Here is a 14,988-nt window from a genome sequence, read left to right as displayed (position 1 = left end):
AATAAAGACCATTTCTGTTGCCATCTGGGAAACTCACGAGCACTTTTGTTCCTAAAAGCCTGTACACACAATTTTCTGCTTAGGGTTTTGCATGAGCTTCACTTAAGTATCCTCTCTTTTAAATATATCTCTTCAAGTGTTCTTCGAAAAATGCATTCTTTGTTATGTAGGGCGTGTGGGAATTAATCAGGGAATTACTAAATCCATCTCTGGACATCCTTTGAGGATGAGGGTGCTAAGAAAGTCATGTGAATGGGTTCAGTATGAGAAAGCAGCATTCATTACAGCAGGACAAACAAGTATGATCAGAGGAGTGCAAAAAAAAAGTATTTGTAGGTAAAGAGTTTATTGTTGAGTTGGAGGAAAGCGAACACAGGAAATATGGGATAATTTCAGATGGTTCTTATCTCTGTCCTAAAAGAACATGAGGTTAGTCAATAGGATTAACTACTTTTACACAGATTATGTATATAAACAAGAGACACAAGAGCTGGAGGGACAGCTAAATGCATGAGCCGGGTGCCCTCCCCTTGTGATGATCACAGGAATGTCTGGGGGGGAAGTAGGTGACAGTGACTAGCAGCTTCCCCTCGGGTGAACCTCGCTGCTGTCATCCTGCCATCAACAGGCTGGCAATTACTATCTCAGAGGCACTGCTGAGTTTACCAGCAGTCAAATGGCATCGAAACCACTCCCTTTTTCCGCCTTGCCCTCCCCAGGCTGGAGCAAGCAGCGTCCAGCAATGAGCCGCATCCACCATGGTGTGCATCGCATGTTTGCAAAGTAGTATCAAAGCTCTCAGTCTGGGCACAGCTAACAGAGGCACCATGCAGGATCCAGATTTTTTTCTTCTTCTTTTTTTTATGTGGTTTAGGGTTAGTTTTCAATTTTAACTCACCATGGAGTTAAAAAACCTTAGACTGGACTTGGTTCTCAGTCAAACCGCTGGAATATGCTGGTGTAAAATGTGCTTCGATCAAATTAGATTTAAGCCCCCTGTTTTGATACAAATGCACCAGAGTGTGTACTTTGTTAATGTAGTGATTAATTGATGGGTGTGTTGGGAATCTCTTATTAACGTTTTAATTTAGTGTAATAGTTGCTTGTATTATTTTTGTGATGTAGTATCTGTGGGGTGGAAGGCTACCTCTGACCAGCCCTCTGGTCACTTTACTTGGTTATATAAGATACATATACTTGGATGCCTATAAATATTAGCGTGCAGCTGTCACAAAAGGATTCTGAGCAAGCTGTTCAGGACGTGGAAACGATAATAACTTGGCACAGAGAAATAAAAAACTTTGATAATGTATTACAAGGTTATGTACTGGGGGAGAGGGTAGGAAGGCGAAGATTGTGTTTAATCGTGTCTTTTTTTTAATTTTTCCTCCTTTGTACTTCTGGAATACTTCGAGTCTTTACAATTTTTATCACATTAGGATGTGACATTCCTGGCCTTGACAGTGCTTTTGTTTGGATATTTATAGCAGCTTCTGGTCATTGTTGAGCAAAGGAGATTGCCCTGCCCTCTGGCCTTTCTTAAACAGATTTGGGGGCAGAAGCTCCTCTCATGTGGCGCTAATTGAGGTGATTGCTGGCGGGGGGGGGGGGGGGGTGGCCGCGAGCGCACGGCGGCTGGCTCGGGCTGCTCTGCCAGGGGCTAAGCTAGGGGAGGAAGGGCGAGGAAAAAAGGGAAGAAAGAAAGAAGGAAGGAAGGAAGGGGGGGCAAGCTTTGCCTCGTGCTCGTAGGGCTCGGGTCTGCCGGTCATCCGTCCGCGTCGGGACGCAGGAGGCAGAGAGCGGGACGGCGCTCCGAGGGCTGCGCGGCGCGGAGGGGAGCAGCGCGGCAGGTCGGTGCCGGGGCCGACGTCGCGGGGCGGGCGGCCGCGCTGGAGGCGCGGTGGCGTTTGCGGGCGCTGTACGTGCACGCGGCCGCCCGTGCTTTCGGGGGCATTTCTTGGCTTTTCAAGGTTTCGGGCTGGCGGCAGCAAGCCGCTGGGAGGCTGGAGGCGGCCGGGCGCCGCGAGGGGGATGGCGCGGAGGCGAGGTCTGGGCGTGCGGCTCGGCACCTGCACGGGCGAGCACCGCTCGGACGTGTGTTAGGGTTGGCGAGGGGGAAAGCGCGCGCTTCCTTGCGGTGAGTAACCCCGCCAGAGTCGGCAGCTGGCGGATTTAAGTGCAGTAATAACCCCCTTCCTGCAGCACCCTCCTCACCGCCCAGTTAATGGTTTGCTGCAACTTTACTGGAACCGGGAGAGGCCGGAGCTGCCGTGGCCCGGGCGAGCTGCAGGGCTGCGGTGGGGCGGGCAGGGCAGCGGCTGGGAAGTCTCTGACGGGCTGGAAAGCAGTGGCACTGGCGCAATCAAGCGACCGGCAGTATTTTCCCATAGTTTTGGGGTGTTAGCGTTTGAAGCGACATGGTCCCGTTTAGCTGTTCAGGTTTCTGGAGGCTTTTTGTTTTGTCGGATTTTTTTAACTTGCTGATGTAAGCAGCCTAAGCACACAGTCATATCGTAGTGCGTTGTACAACAGGCAGAAAAAGTGTGACTTCAGCGCGTGCGTCTCTTAAGGAAAATTTAGGCTATAGATAGTAGTGTTATGGTAATGATAATAAAGGGACTCTGGACTTTTTTTTTAGGATGCAACAACTTTTGTTACTATGCGCCATAAACTCTACTTAAGTCTATTTGCTACGTTTGTTAGACTGTTATATTAAACAGAAAGTGGTTATGTTTAGCACACAAACTTTATTTGCGTTTCTGCTAACCTTACTAGACCTACTGGAAAAACAAAATATGGTTAAATAGCAGGGGTTAACTGAATGCTTAATAACAGTTCTGGTGTAGATTATAGCGACTTCCAGCTGTGGCTGGATTTTGCTGCCTGTGCATGTCTACCTTGAACTATTAAAATAAACGTTAATGTTGTTGTTGAAAGTAGGCATTGCATCCAGGCTAGCTGGAGGCCTTGTTTGCTTCTTTTCTGTAAGGTTTTAGAAGTGGCACAACAGTAAGAAAGGGAGTTGAGCAGCTGGTAATTCATTTGTCCCCGACTTATCTCTAAAAAGATTCCTGGTGCAAAGTTCGTGAACTAGCACTGTGGATTATTCCAAATGGAATCTGGGAATTGGGCATGCCAGAGTCGGACAAGAGCTTATTAAAAAGTTTATGGGTACGTATGCTGGATTTCATTTTTATTAAAAAAAAAAAAAGTCACTTTTCTAGTATTCTCTTCATTGTATTTCCCCCACCACCTCAATGAAAAATTTAATTGATGCTGTGGTTATTACTCTGCAACTTTTTAATCTGTAATCAGGTGCACAAAAATTTTTATTTGCTTCATAATCTGAAATAGCTGGTTTCCTACAAAAGATTTTGCCCCCGTATCTCTCTTATCTGCATCCATGCTGCAAATATAAGTTCTCAAGAATATAATTTTTTTTACTAGCACCATTCCTTATCACTCCTGGTCTCCGATTTATCCTGTTCTGAACCTTTCTCATAATACTGAAGTTGGTTGCTATCACTTCCTTCAAGGAGCATATTTGAACACATCTGTAGAGTATGTGGTATGATAACACATAAAAACATGAATGTTTTTAATTTTATTCTTACATGGCTCAATATAGTTTTCTTTTTACTTTGGAGAAGCTAGAAATCTGCTAAACACTCCATTAGTGGTATCAGTAAGAAGCAGATTTACACAAGTGCGCAGTGAGTAAGGAAGCCCTGTTACTTGAAAGCCTTCTTATGAGAGATGCCTTACTAGTACTCTTAACGTGTAACCTGTGCTGCATGTCTTTAATGTTAGGTTAGGTTTACTTTTAGGTAGTTTAGAAATATAATCTTTATTCAGAATAAGTGGGCTTCTGCCAGATGTCGAGTTTGCTTGGTTCCTTTTCAGCCTTTACAGAACTTGCCAGGAGAAGGATGTGAGTGCACAGAAATAGGCTTTTTAGCTTGTGACCCTTCTTGTCAGAGCTTGGCTTACTGTTTGGCCAAGCAGTGTAGGGGATTGAGGTCTGATGTTACTGTAAAGTGAAATGTGTTATTAAAAATAAAAGTCAAAGCAGAAGGCTGCTGTGTTGATTGGGTACCAAAGAGCAAGCTAGACTAGCGTTCGCTGCTGGATTTCTGAAAATGTTCTCGGCAACTTTTGGAAACCATGAGGGAAGCTTCCCCAGTTTTGAGCGAACCACTGACAGGAGACCGTCGTGGCCCAAGAGCGGTGGCTCACACCCCTCACGTGGTGCAGGGAAGAGGCCCATTAGGGCAGGAGGGCGGTGGGGGGGCTTGCAGCCAGGAGCTGGGGGGACACCAGATAACCTCCAGCCATTTCTGCTGCATCTCTGAAAGCAGCCGGGCAAATTATTCTAGACATCAAAAGATAGATACCCCACTAACTGAAAATCACTGCAAAGGGCTAGCAAAGAGTGTAAATGTTTTTTAGTGCCACAGATTAATTTTGAGCATCATTCTCATGTTTTGCTTTCCAGTCTGATAATGTTATGGCTGGAGAGTGGGGGATGCCTAGAAATTTATTTCCTTAGAATTTACAAGATAGTTTTTCTTTAAAAGAGCCCTTGTAACATTTTTAATAACAAATGCATTTTATTGAGTTCATTTGCTAAGCAACAGACTCACTTTTGTGAAGCACAAAAGCCAAGGAGGTTTCGACACAAGAAGCAGAGCTTATGTAAAGTTCATGGGCAGTAGCAGAGAGTGAGCGATGAATTCTCCGGGTTTTGTTCCTTATATTAAAATATTTTAAAGTTAAATATTTTTCTCTGCTGGCTGCTGTCAGCAATAGATGTATCAACAGGAGAAAAATGGGTCACTTGGCTTTTAGCATTAAGCAGCAAATCCAGGGCCAATAGGATTTAGCTGAGATGTTAAGATTTATTCAGTGCATTTAGTTAATGAAGTTTTAAAAAAAAAAAAAAAAAGTTAGTGTTGGAGATGGGGAGGGAACAGAATAGCTTCCTGCCAGCTGTGTGCATCCTGCAGTAACTGCTCCTGATTGATCGTTGATATGCCACAAGACAAAAAAGAGCTGAGTGAAGGGGATTTTAATTAAAAAAATAAAAAAAAGAAAAAAAGCTTAGTGCCAGCTCTTTTGGATTAAAATCCAGCAGAAGAACTTTGTAATGGACATCTATCTAGTCTTAAGGGCATGTATGCTTGTTTTTATGAAATTCAGTGTCCGCTGGTTAGTGGGGAGGAAAAGGGGAGATGGTATTATGTACAAGTGCCTGTACAGTGGTCATGAAGCCATGAAACCATTCAGAAAGTGCAAGCATATGTGAAGTCCTGTCAGTAATTAACAGTCATTGATCAGGCACAGAAATCATGTTCAGGTCAGCTAATTTCCATTTGAAGAGTATGTTTCCTGGCAAACAGTCCCATAATCTCTGAACACGAGTAGCCCTTTGCTGTGCTACCCTGTATTCTGAAGCCGTTGTGTCCTCTGCCAGACTTTCATCTTGCATGCAGGCACGCTGTTAAGCATCTTGATGACTTGCGTTCAGAATCCTGAAAGCTTCTGGCAGAGAGAGAAATTCAAAAAAATCAGTATAGAAAGTAAGACTTTTTTTTAAGATAAAACATTATTATTTATACTTAAAAAGCAAAAAACACAAATGGATATTTTTTTTTCCCCAAAAGGATTAATGAATGCATTTTTTTTTTTAATGTGTTCCTCTGCAGGCCAAACTCCCACTCAGACCAGACCTTGTTTTTCCCAAGGCCATATAATGGTCACTTGGAGTTTGAACTTTCTTATTTCACCCACCCCCTCAAATGTCCGCACTTGACAGCACAGCTAAAACCTGGGAGCTCTTCTTGAGTAATGGTTACAACATCACGATTCAGTCCCGTGACCTCAACAGACTTTTCTTCTGAGTAAGACATGGGCATTGATGGCAGGATTTGACTATAACAATATAGGGTAAATAGGTAGCAAACTTGTAAAATGAGTAAAAAAGATTCCAAATACCTGTTGTTCTCAGCATGATTTAGTTGCCCAGATAGCCTAATGCCTGATGTAAGTGTGCAAGAAGGGTCCTGCGGCACTTCTTAGTAGGATTTATCTCAGTAACACCTTTAAATAGCAAAATTTCTACAAAATGCTTTGGAGAAAAACTTGGATGTGTGGTTTCTTTGTTTGTTTTTAACTCCCAAACAGTTTATGACAATCAAACATTTACAAATTATCCAAAAAAATTGCGATGAAAATATTCAGAAAAGCTCTTTTCATTTGCACTCCTTTGCATTGTTCTGAAGTGCTCTATTTCTGTCAAAGTTTCACAGTACCTTTAATGAAAATATTTAGGCTATACTTATAGACTAGATTAGGGACATGTCTGTAAGAAGAAACAAAGAATAGTTTCACACACACAAAATAAAGAAGCTTGACTGTGATGAATTAAAAAAAAAAAAAGTAGCAGGGCTTTATGAAGATTCAGATAAGTTGTAGAAAACTGGGGTGGCTGAGTCAGAGCTCCCTTCCCAGGTGCACAGCAAAAGCCTGGGCAGTTGCATATCAAGCAATTGGGCTCTAGAAAAGAGTTCTGTCATCTTTTACATACAAATAGGCATCCACGTATTGGAAAGCAAATAAGGTCAAGATATTAGCACTAATTTGAGGATTTCACAGAATCAAGTCTGGACAATCTGGTTGTCTCCTGGTAGCAAAGGAAGCAGCCCAGATGCAGAGTACCCTACAGAAAAGCAATGGGAGGTAAGCGCTCCCCCCCCCCCCCAAAAAAAAAAAAAAAAGAGTGCTTTTGGGTGTAGCTACATGGCAGTGAAGGGCTTGGTGCAATTTGCACACCATCTAGCCCTGAAAAAAAATCTGTGATAGTCTGTTATCTTTACCCCCATTGGCTGGTATTTTTCTCATCAGTGGACAGTAAAGCACCTATCCAGCATTTGAACCCAGTTTAAATTGATAAGAAGATAGAATCTGAGTTTTGAGGAACATAAAATGACTTTTCTGTGATTTCATTCAATTAACAAAGCTGTGTGCATATCTCTAGGATCTCATTAGCATGATTGTGGCCGTGTGCCAACATCTAGCCAGAAGAGCTAATGGAAATTTTACCCACTGTTTTGTAGCATTAAACATCCTATGGAACAACAGCAGATAGTTTAAATAAAAAATGCTTGAAGCAGACGCAACCACTGTAAATGCTGTAAAACCACTTTGTAATTACTATATGTGCAGGATTAAATACTGAAAGCCCCTGAACTGTCTGGATCTGGTAGAGTTTTGTTAATCAAATTGATAAGACAGTGTTTGCTTTTTTATTATTATTGTTAATATATGTTATATCTGTGAGAGTAAAATAAAATGGTGTCAGAAATACGTCTAGGACTCCTGCCTACAGAGGAAAGCATACCCAATGCTTTGATCTACAGAGGTTTTTTTTGGTATGTGAGTTCAGAGTTTTCACGCAGAGATACAAATCAGATTTGGATTCTGTATCCCTTTCAGTTCAGAGATGTTTAAATCGGTGTGTTTCAACACTGTAGTGAGCAGTAGTAAGCGTCATAAGCTGTACCATGAAATTTCTCAGGGAAGAGCAAAGGCCCAGAGCAGCACACCAAGAGATACACTTGATTTCCCCCTCCCTCCTTTCTGCATCAGTATTCATGCAGCACCAGTACAGATCCCCGGCAGGTAATGGGGAGACTGTCACTGTTAATTAAGTGTCATGGGCATCCTGTGATGTTTACTGGGGATGGGGTGGGGGAAGCTAAGTAAAAATCATCAGCGCTCTTAAACCTTTCTTGTAATGAAGTCTAATGTCCCTTCAGTGTTTGTAATGTCATGTAACTAAGATACTTGAAGTCTGACCCTGTGTTTTAAAATCCTGCTGAAATACTGAAAGCTTTTGTGGTTTGCACATGAATGGTATGTCTGTGATGAAAGATCCTCCCATGAGATCACAGGAAAATACAGCGTTACAAGGCTCTGCCCCCATAGCTAACTACAGCACCCCTCCGAACACCCACCAATGTTGCCAGAGTTGCATCTTCCTCTGGGTTTTCTGGTGTGACTGTCACCTACTGGGTGTGACACCCTCTCCTCCCCCCAATACTTCTAACTAGTAGCATTGCTATACTAGCAAAAATTAGTAGCGTAGAACTAGTTTTGGTTCTTTGCCTACTTTTTGATTGTGTTGTGGATTTTTTTTTCTCTCAAGTGTAACTTAAATGACTTGTTAGAAGTGAATGGTATATGCTCACCACTCCCCTGACATGTTAGCCATGCCCCACATAGTACTTCCCTATTGCTCCCCATATTCTGTTTTAACTTAATTATTCTTTAATTGCAAAAAAATCTTTAGAAAAACATAATCTCTGAGCTTTCTGCTTTTATTATAATTTACTGCCTTTATTCACACTGGGCTGAACATCAAGGTTTTCGGTCAACTGAGTGCTGAAGTTAGGCTGAAATGTATGCTGTCTTGTACATTGAGGGTGCTGGTCTAAAAACACTGACCATGCTTTTAAACATCATGGTAAGTTTTAACAAGAAATTGTACCTGCTGGTGATCAGTTGCATTTCAAGGTTTATTCATTCAATGCTTTAGCCAATGTCGGAAGTCCTCCTGGTTTGTTGGATGACCCATTTTGCACGTTGACCTCTTGTTTAGTTACAAGAGCCATAATTGCCTACGTATCTGTGGGAGTCTGAGTGCAAATTAATCTGTTGGCATATCCTGTTATGACTTAAAATATGTGACATCATAGTATTCAATCTCTCATTGGTAGCTAATCAGTGTTTTTGAGTAATTTCACCCATGTTTTAAAAGCATGCTTTAAGAAGTCACTGATATTCAGTGTAGTATAAAAGCTTCAAGTGTATGTGTTCCTGGTCCTGGCTGCTGCACCATGGAGTAGGATGCATTAGCTTAAGCGTGAAAAATTTAAGTAATTTTCTTCTCTGATTAGGAAGACTGTCATGACTGAATGTAATTGAAGCTCACCTGTTTTGCTTCATGTTGCCCCAGCCTAGTATCACATCAATGACCAGTTACTGAGGGTCACCTGATGAGTGGTGGCTTGTGGCTAATGGATGATACAGTTTCTTGCAATTTTGTGAACATACTTTAATGTGGTTGGACTTTTTTGCTTCTCAGAAGCTCCCTTCTTGGTCTCTTGGTTTTCAGTTGCTCAATGCAGAGATTACATAAGGTAGAGCTAAGGCCAATTATGCAACCTATTTGTATAGTACTGTATTTTCTGATCCTAGTACTCTTCTGACAAAGATAGCGTTAACTTTTTGGTTCTCTAAACTTCATAGATGATTTTGTCTGTTTACTTGGTTGTTTGGACAGCTGTATACACACTGCTTATGTTGGATTACATATATGCCAGTTCATTCTCCCCAGACTTGCTGGGACCTGAGGTTCTTGTCATGCAATTTGGGATCCCTGGGTATCACTTGAGGGTTATCGAGTCACTGGAACCTAGTCACTGTAATCCTGTTTATTATCTAAAAGGAAATCCCACGGCACTAGGACCTTTCCCTGCCTCTTGTACCTCCTGTTAAGAAACAGCCCTTATCTTACACTGTGTGGGTGTGTGGAGTAACTGTAGAGTTGGCAGCAAAGTGCATGCTTGGTTTTAGTTAGAAAGTGTACAGAAATTATCCTTTTTATTGTGCTTCTATTACACTGAATTGTGCACAGATGGATGGGCTTTTAGTTGACTCGGGAGTAAAGGGCTCACCCATATGTAGCTAAACCTTTCTAAAGCAGCTTGAATTCCCTTAGGAGCAATGCATTGAAGTGCCTATGAAAATGGAGTATTCTTTTCCCTAGTGACCTTTCCTGTATGCTCGTCATGATGAGAAAGCAGAAATACTGTCCCCAAAGAATATTGTTAGTCAATAAAGTTAAAAGCAGCAGATAATATACATATAGAGAGATAAATAATACAGAAAGTAGCCAGAACTAGGGTTGCCTACGGCTACTAATAAAATGTCACCTTCATTTTAGCTCTGTATGCCTCTGAGAGCATACTTAAAAATGTGTCACTCTGATGTTCTCGATGAGAATATAGATGAGTTGCCAGATAAAGAAATGTATTTCTAAATAATATCTTTAGAAGATACTAGACAAGCATAAAAGATTTCAGATACAACTAAAACACATTTCATTTCTAGTACCTATGCTGCTAATTCAGATATTTCATATATATATATTTTTATATTTGGGGATTATCTTATGTGGAGCTTAGTAGTTTTTTTTTTTTTTTGGCTGTGTTGATTTCAGACATACTAATTCCTACTCGTCCGAAGCACTTAACCTGGAACTTTGCTTCACTGTAATTTTAAACCATGGCTGTCGTATTACTAAAGAAAATTATTCATGTTTATACTACATTAACTTTCTTGCATGCTTTTGTTTATTAAAGATGGGCAAATACATCAAAAAAATTTGTGCACATATTTGCCTAAATTTAAAAGGAAATGAATTTGCTTTTGTTGAGATTGCACTTTTATCTCTACTTTCTGAGAAATTTCTGACAAACAAGTCTATTGCTGAAAATATTCACAGAAACAGCTCAGCTGCTGTGGTCAGAAGTAGTTTTGGGCTGGTATTTGTATTTTCTGGATAGTAATTACAATTTGAGGGGAGGGGTTATCCACAGGATAAAACCTGCTTTCTCTCTCCCTCTATCTGTTCTGTGAGCTTAATAAGAAAAATGACCAGTTTGAATCTGCAAATATGTCTGACTACTGATGACTTTGGCCCAGTGTGTATTCTTCCGTGAACCTTATTTCAAGAGATTATTAGTCAAATTTTTAAAACTACACAAACCTCTTTTGTGGAAAGCTGATAATCTGTCTAATGATCTTCAATACCCTGGGGAAAGCCAGAGAAAATGGTGTGCACTTGCATGCTTTTCACTGAGAACCATTTATAAGGGTATATGTCAAATGGGTAGGCTGTAGTAATAAACAAAAAATGTTTTTATAGTTCGTGTTGTGAGACTAGCTTTCCTGTCTGCAGTACTGAGTAATCAGTCCCCGTACCGCTCTCTTTGCCTTCACAGTTCTCATTCATTAAAAAGGATTTATTTAACTGTATTTATTCAGATAAATCTCTAACTTATATTCTTTAATCAACAAAGTATTGATTTATTCAATATTAATTTTAACCTATTAATGTTCAATTAATATTGAGTCAAATTCCATTTTGTATAAGCACTGTACACCTAATTTACGTGCCTGTCTATATATGCAGTGCCTTTGTGCCAACAATATCATTAAAAGGGACTATAAGCCATAAATATGATCTTCTGTTTCTCTTTTTAGCTGTCTGAATTGCCATTGCGCTGCATTCTTAGCTGATGGTGATAGCAGATTTGTAAATATAGGTATATTTTAGTACAGTTTACCTGGTTGACCTTTTGCAAACTGAATGGGCTACTGTTAGGTATTCCATTCACTTGCTGCTTTACTTCTCTAGGACAGACTAAGACCGTCTTGAATTTTAACATGAATGTGAAAGATCAAGTGTGATAAAAGGCTGAGCTGGAGATAGCCCTGTCTTATAAAAATCCAAGGAGTGGGATCGACAGGAGAGATATCCCCAGAAAGCCCCTTATAGACTTTCCTTGATTATTCTGTTAGAGCAGTGGGACCAGAACAGATTTCCTGGCTCATCCCTGAGGGGTCTTGGGAGCTTCTGTGCTTCTCCGTTCTAGGAACATCCATCTTTGTGACAGCACAGAGATGTTACCAACCTCTTCTGTTGACTTGTGCTGTGAGGTGGCATCTCATTGTAGAAGTGATTTGTAGTACTGCTCCAGCTTGTCTCTGAATAAGCACCATGGAAACCGCATTTTCACAGGCTCTGTCTTCTCCCCGTGCATTTCTCCTGACCTTCACTTCCCTCTCCAGAAAGTCCTCTGAATTCTGAGTCTGGACAGTACCATCTGTTGGGGTAAAAGATGAAAGAAACAGTTTTGCAAAGATGCCTGGCTTGCTTGGGGGGGGCAGTGAGAAGGGAGAATAAAAGTGGTATGTCCATGGGATTAGGAAGGGAGAGTGAGAATCTTTGTATTTCTTTAGGATGTGACACCTATAGAAAGCGTTCTTTGGTTTGTAGATTTTCTCCACATTCCTAAAGAAGATGTTATCTTTCATGACATGGGAAAGGTCCAGGGGCTGATACAGGAACACTATGCCATACTGACTGTTGTATTGTGTGTGCCACCACTTCATTCTAGGAGGAACAGGGACTTTCCACAACCTGTGCATTTCCGTTTCACCCACTCAGAACATTCAACAGCGAAATGCTTAAAAGGTTATTTGTAGGGTGGCATTTTTTTCCATTCAGCCCTATCTCAGCCCCAGTCCTTCTGATGCCAGCTGGGAGAAGGATCGATGCCACAAGATGGTTCTGCGGTGGCACATGAGTCCTGGATTGTGTCCAGTACATCTGAAACCTCTGTGCGAAGTTGTGCATGTCGGTGTTAGCAAGGGTCTATTAATGGGGTGGAACAAGTGGGCTTTGGCTGGCTGTTGTGCAGTCCTTCTTTAGAAACACTGGTGTATTATTTAGTGTACTATAGTAGTACGGTAGTCACAACTGTGTGATATAAGAACCAAAAAAAGAGGAGGGGAAAAAAAAACCTGATGTAGAAAGGGGCAGAAGAAACTGTAGCAGAGGCACGTTAGACACTGCAGCTCTATTTACACTTAACTGCTGCAACGTTTCTCTTCTGAGCTAATAATGATTGCGATGCTTGGGTATGTTTGTAGAGAAATACTGTCCTACAAAAGCTTTGTCAGCAAAGGGACAGCAGTGGCTTGCCCTTCTTGACCCTTTGGCATTTCCATTGCAGAAGAAATGTCTGAAATGGCCTTGTGAACAGTGCAAAGGGGTATATTCTTCTCCCAGTGCTCATCTGAACTTTAATGACAATTGGCAATCAAATAAAAAAAGTTCCCAAGATGTGAGCAAGAATGCCGTTAACCAGAAAATGGTCCTGTCTGCTCTTTCCTAAAGCCATTGAAAGTCGGTAGGATTACTAGAAACAAACTTAATACTATTACAAGTATGTGATGCAAGGTAAAATGCTGCTATTTCAAGACTTTAGTGAGCAGAGCAACTGATTTTATTTATTTAGTGGGCATAACTGTTCATCTGGTTATGAATATGGTATGTCTGATGCAAGGGAGGAGTATTCCCCAACGCTAGCTTAACAAAGCTCCCTTGGTTCACTCTGTAGTCAATGGAGAAAGAAGCTTCTCCAAGCAGAGCAGTTCTGAATTTTTGCTCAGTCGCACATCCCAGGAGCCAGTTGTTCACTCCCAACCAATGGGAAGCCTTGGTAGGCCTAGGTTAACCTCTGAGACGAAGTCCAAGTGGGTGCAGTGCAATCTAGGGTGTGACCACAGTGCCCCTACAAACCTTTCTAAAGTAGCTTTAAGTGGGCTGCCTTGTGTACTGACAATAATGTAGCCACAGGAACACAAAATCAGGGAAAAGCCTGAGCTTTTACCAGGGTCCAGGTGTGGTTCTGCAGCTTGTGCTTGCCTCTGTGTCATTATGGCTACACTGCTAGCACAATGCCTGGTAAAACAGCTAATCTCAAGTTAGCTGAGGTCCATGCTGCCATACAGCAGCATGAGAAGTACAGCGGCAGCCTTCTAGAGCTCATAGCCAGCTTCAGACCAGCTTCTTGTCCTCTTTTGTAGACTTCTGTTGAATGTATTTGCAAACTGAAACTTTTTTTCAATCTTTGAAGTAATCCTCTATTTACTCATTCCACTTTATTTGCTATGAACGAATATTGCTTATGTCGACATTAGTTGAAATTGTGCAAGTTGAATTAATTGAGAGCAAGTCTTCTGTTGCTGTCTAAGAGACATGCTTAGCGCTTGCTGTATATCCATCTCTAATTCTTTTGTTGGAGTGTTTGTCATGTTAATGCAATTTGTCCTGTCCATGATTAGGCGTTAACATCCTATGTCCCATAAGTTACAAGGGGAAACAGAAATGCTTATTGTGGACAGCATGTGTTCCAATGTTAAAATCATACTCAGCTTTGATATGTCTTTGAATTCATCTCTGCTATTGGGTGCCCAGATAACAAAACAAAACCCACTCCATTTTAGCCATAGGGTAGTACTGTGTTCTGCTAAACACAAGAGTTGTCCATGCCGTTTGGATCTGCCACCTGCATGAAATAGCTCCACATTGTCTAAAATGCCGTCCCATGCATACTGTTATGGGGTGCTACTTTTTGCAGATATTTAGCCTACATTCTTCTGTCCAGTTTTTTCTTCCTTAGCTAAAGGAAATTGCTTCTTATCTTATTCTCTAGCAAGGCTCTAAATAATTCTCTTCTTTCATCTGTATTGTTACCTGTAAGGTATTTATAGACCATGATCATATTCTGTTCAATCATCTTTTCTGGATTATAGAAATTTAGCTTCCTTAGTCTGTCTTCATATTCAGTATTTTATCCCGCAATTCCTGTATCATTTAAGTTAACCTTCTTCATGTGTGTCTAGTTATTTTATACCTTTTTTTTTTTTTCATTTTGTTGAGATGAGGACTGTATGTGATATTCCATTTGTGGCTACATTATGGCTTTGTACTGCAAAATTATCTTCTTGGATTTATGCGAGATATATACACGTACAAACCCAGGAACTGCTTCTCCTACAAACAAATCAAACTTGCAAGATCATCTTCAGCGTCCAATCTAACATCAACCCTACTTCAAAATAGCATCACACTTGATGCTTTTGGATAACTACACTTTTTGTCAGTGCTGTTTATATCCCAACCTAAATCAGAAATAAAAAAAAAACTTTATTTATTATAAGCAAATATCACCTTGTTTTTTGCAGCACCACACTTCAAATGTTTATGGTTTGCTATCCTGTTTGTCTTTGTAGTCAAAGGCAAATCAAATAGGAAGATGCAAGATATTTTCTCCAAAGTACATAAACTTTGAA

General features: G+C 41.0%; 1 protein-coding gene across 3 annotated transcripts in view; it reads left to right on the top strand.

Moving 5' to 3' along the window:
- The first annotated feature begins 1,702 nt into the window (after nucleotides 1-1,702).
- LOC106492873 (poly(rC)-binding protein 3-like) overlaps nucleotides 1,703-14,988 on the top strand; it is a 153,197-nt gene continuing 139,911 nt past the window's right edge. For all 3 annotated transcript variants that reach the window (XM_067291160.1, XM_067291161.1, XM_067291159.1), the window contains exon 1: nucleotides 1,703-1,850. The gene's annotated coding sequence lies outside the window, so the exon portion shown is untranslated. The remainder of the gene's footprint in view (nucleotides 1,851-14,988) is intronic.

The sequence above is a fragment of the Apteryx mantelli genome, chromosome 2 (assembly GCF_036417845.1).
Source record: "Apteryx mantelli isolate bAptMan1 chromosome 2, bAptMan1.hap1, whole genome shotgun sequence".
Classification (NCBI taxonomy): domain Eukaryota; kingdom Metazoa; phylum Chordata; class Aves; order Apterygiformes; family Apterygidae; genus Apteryx; species Apteryx mantelli.
This window is presented reverse-complemented; position numbering and strand designations above follow the sequence as displayed.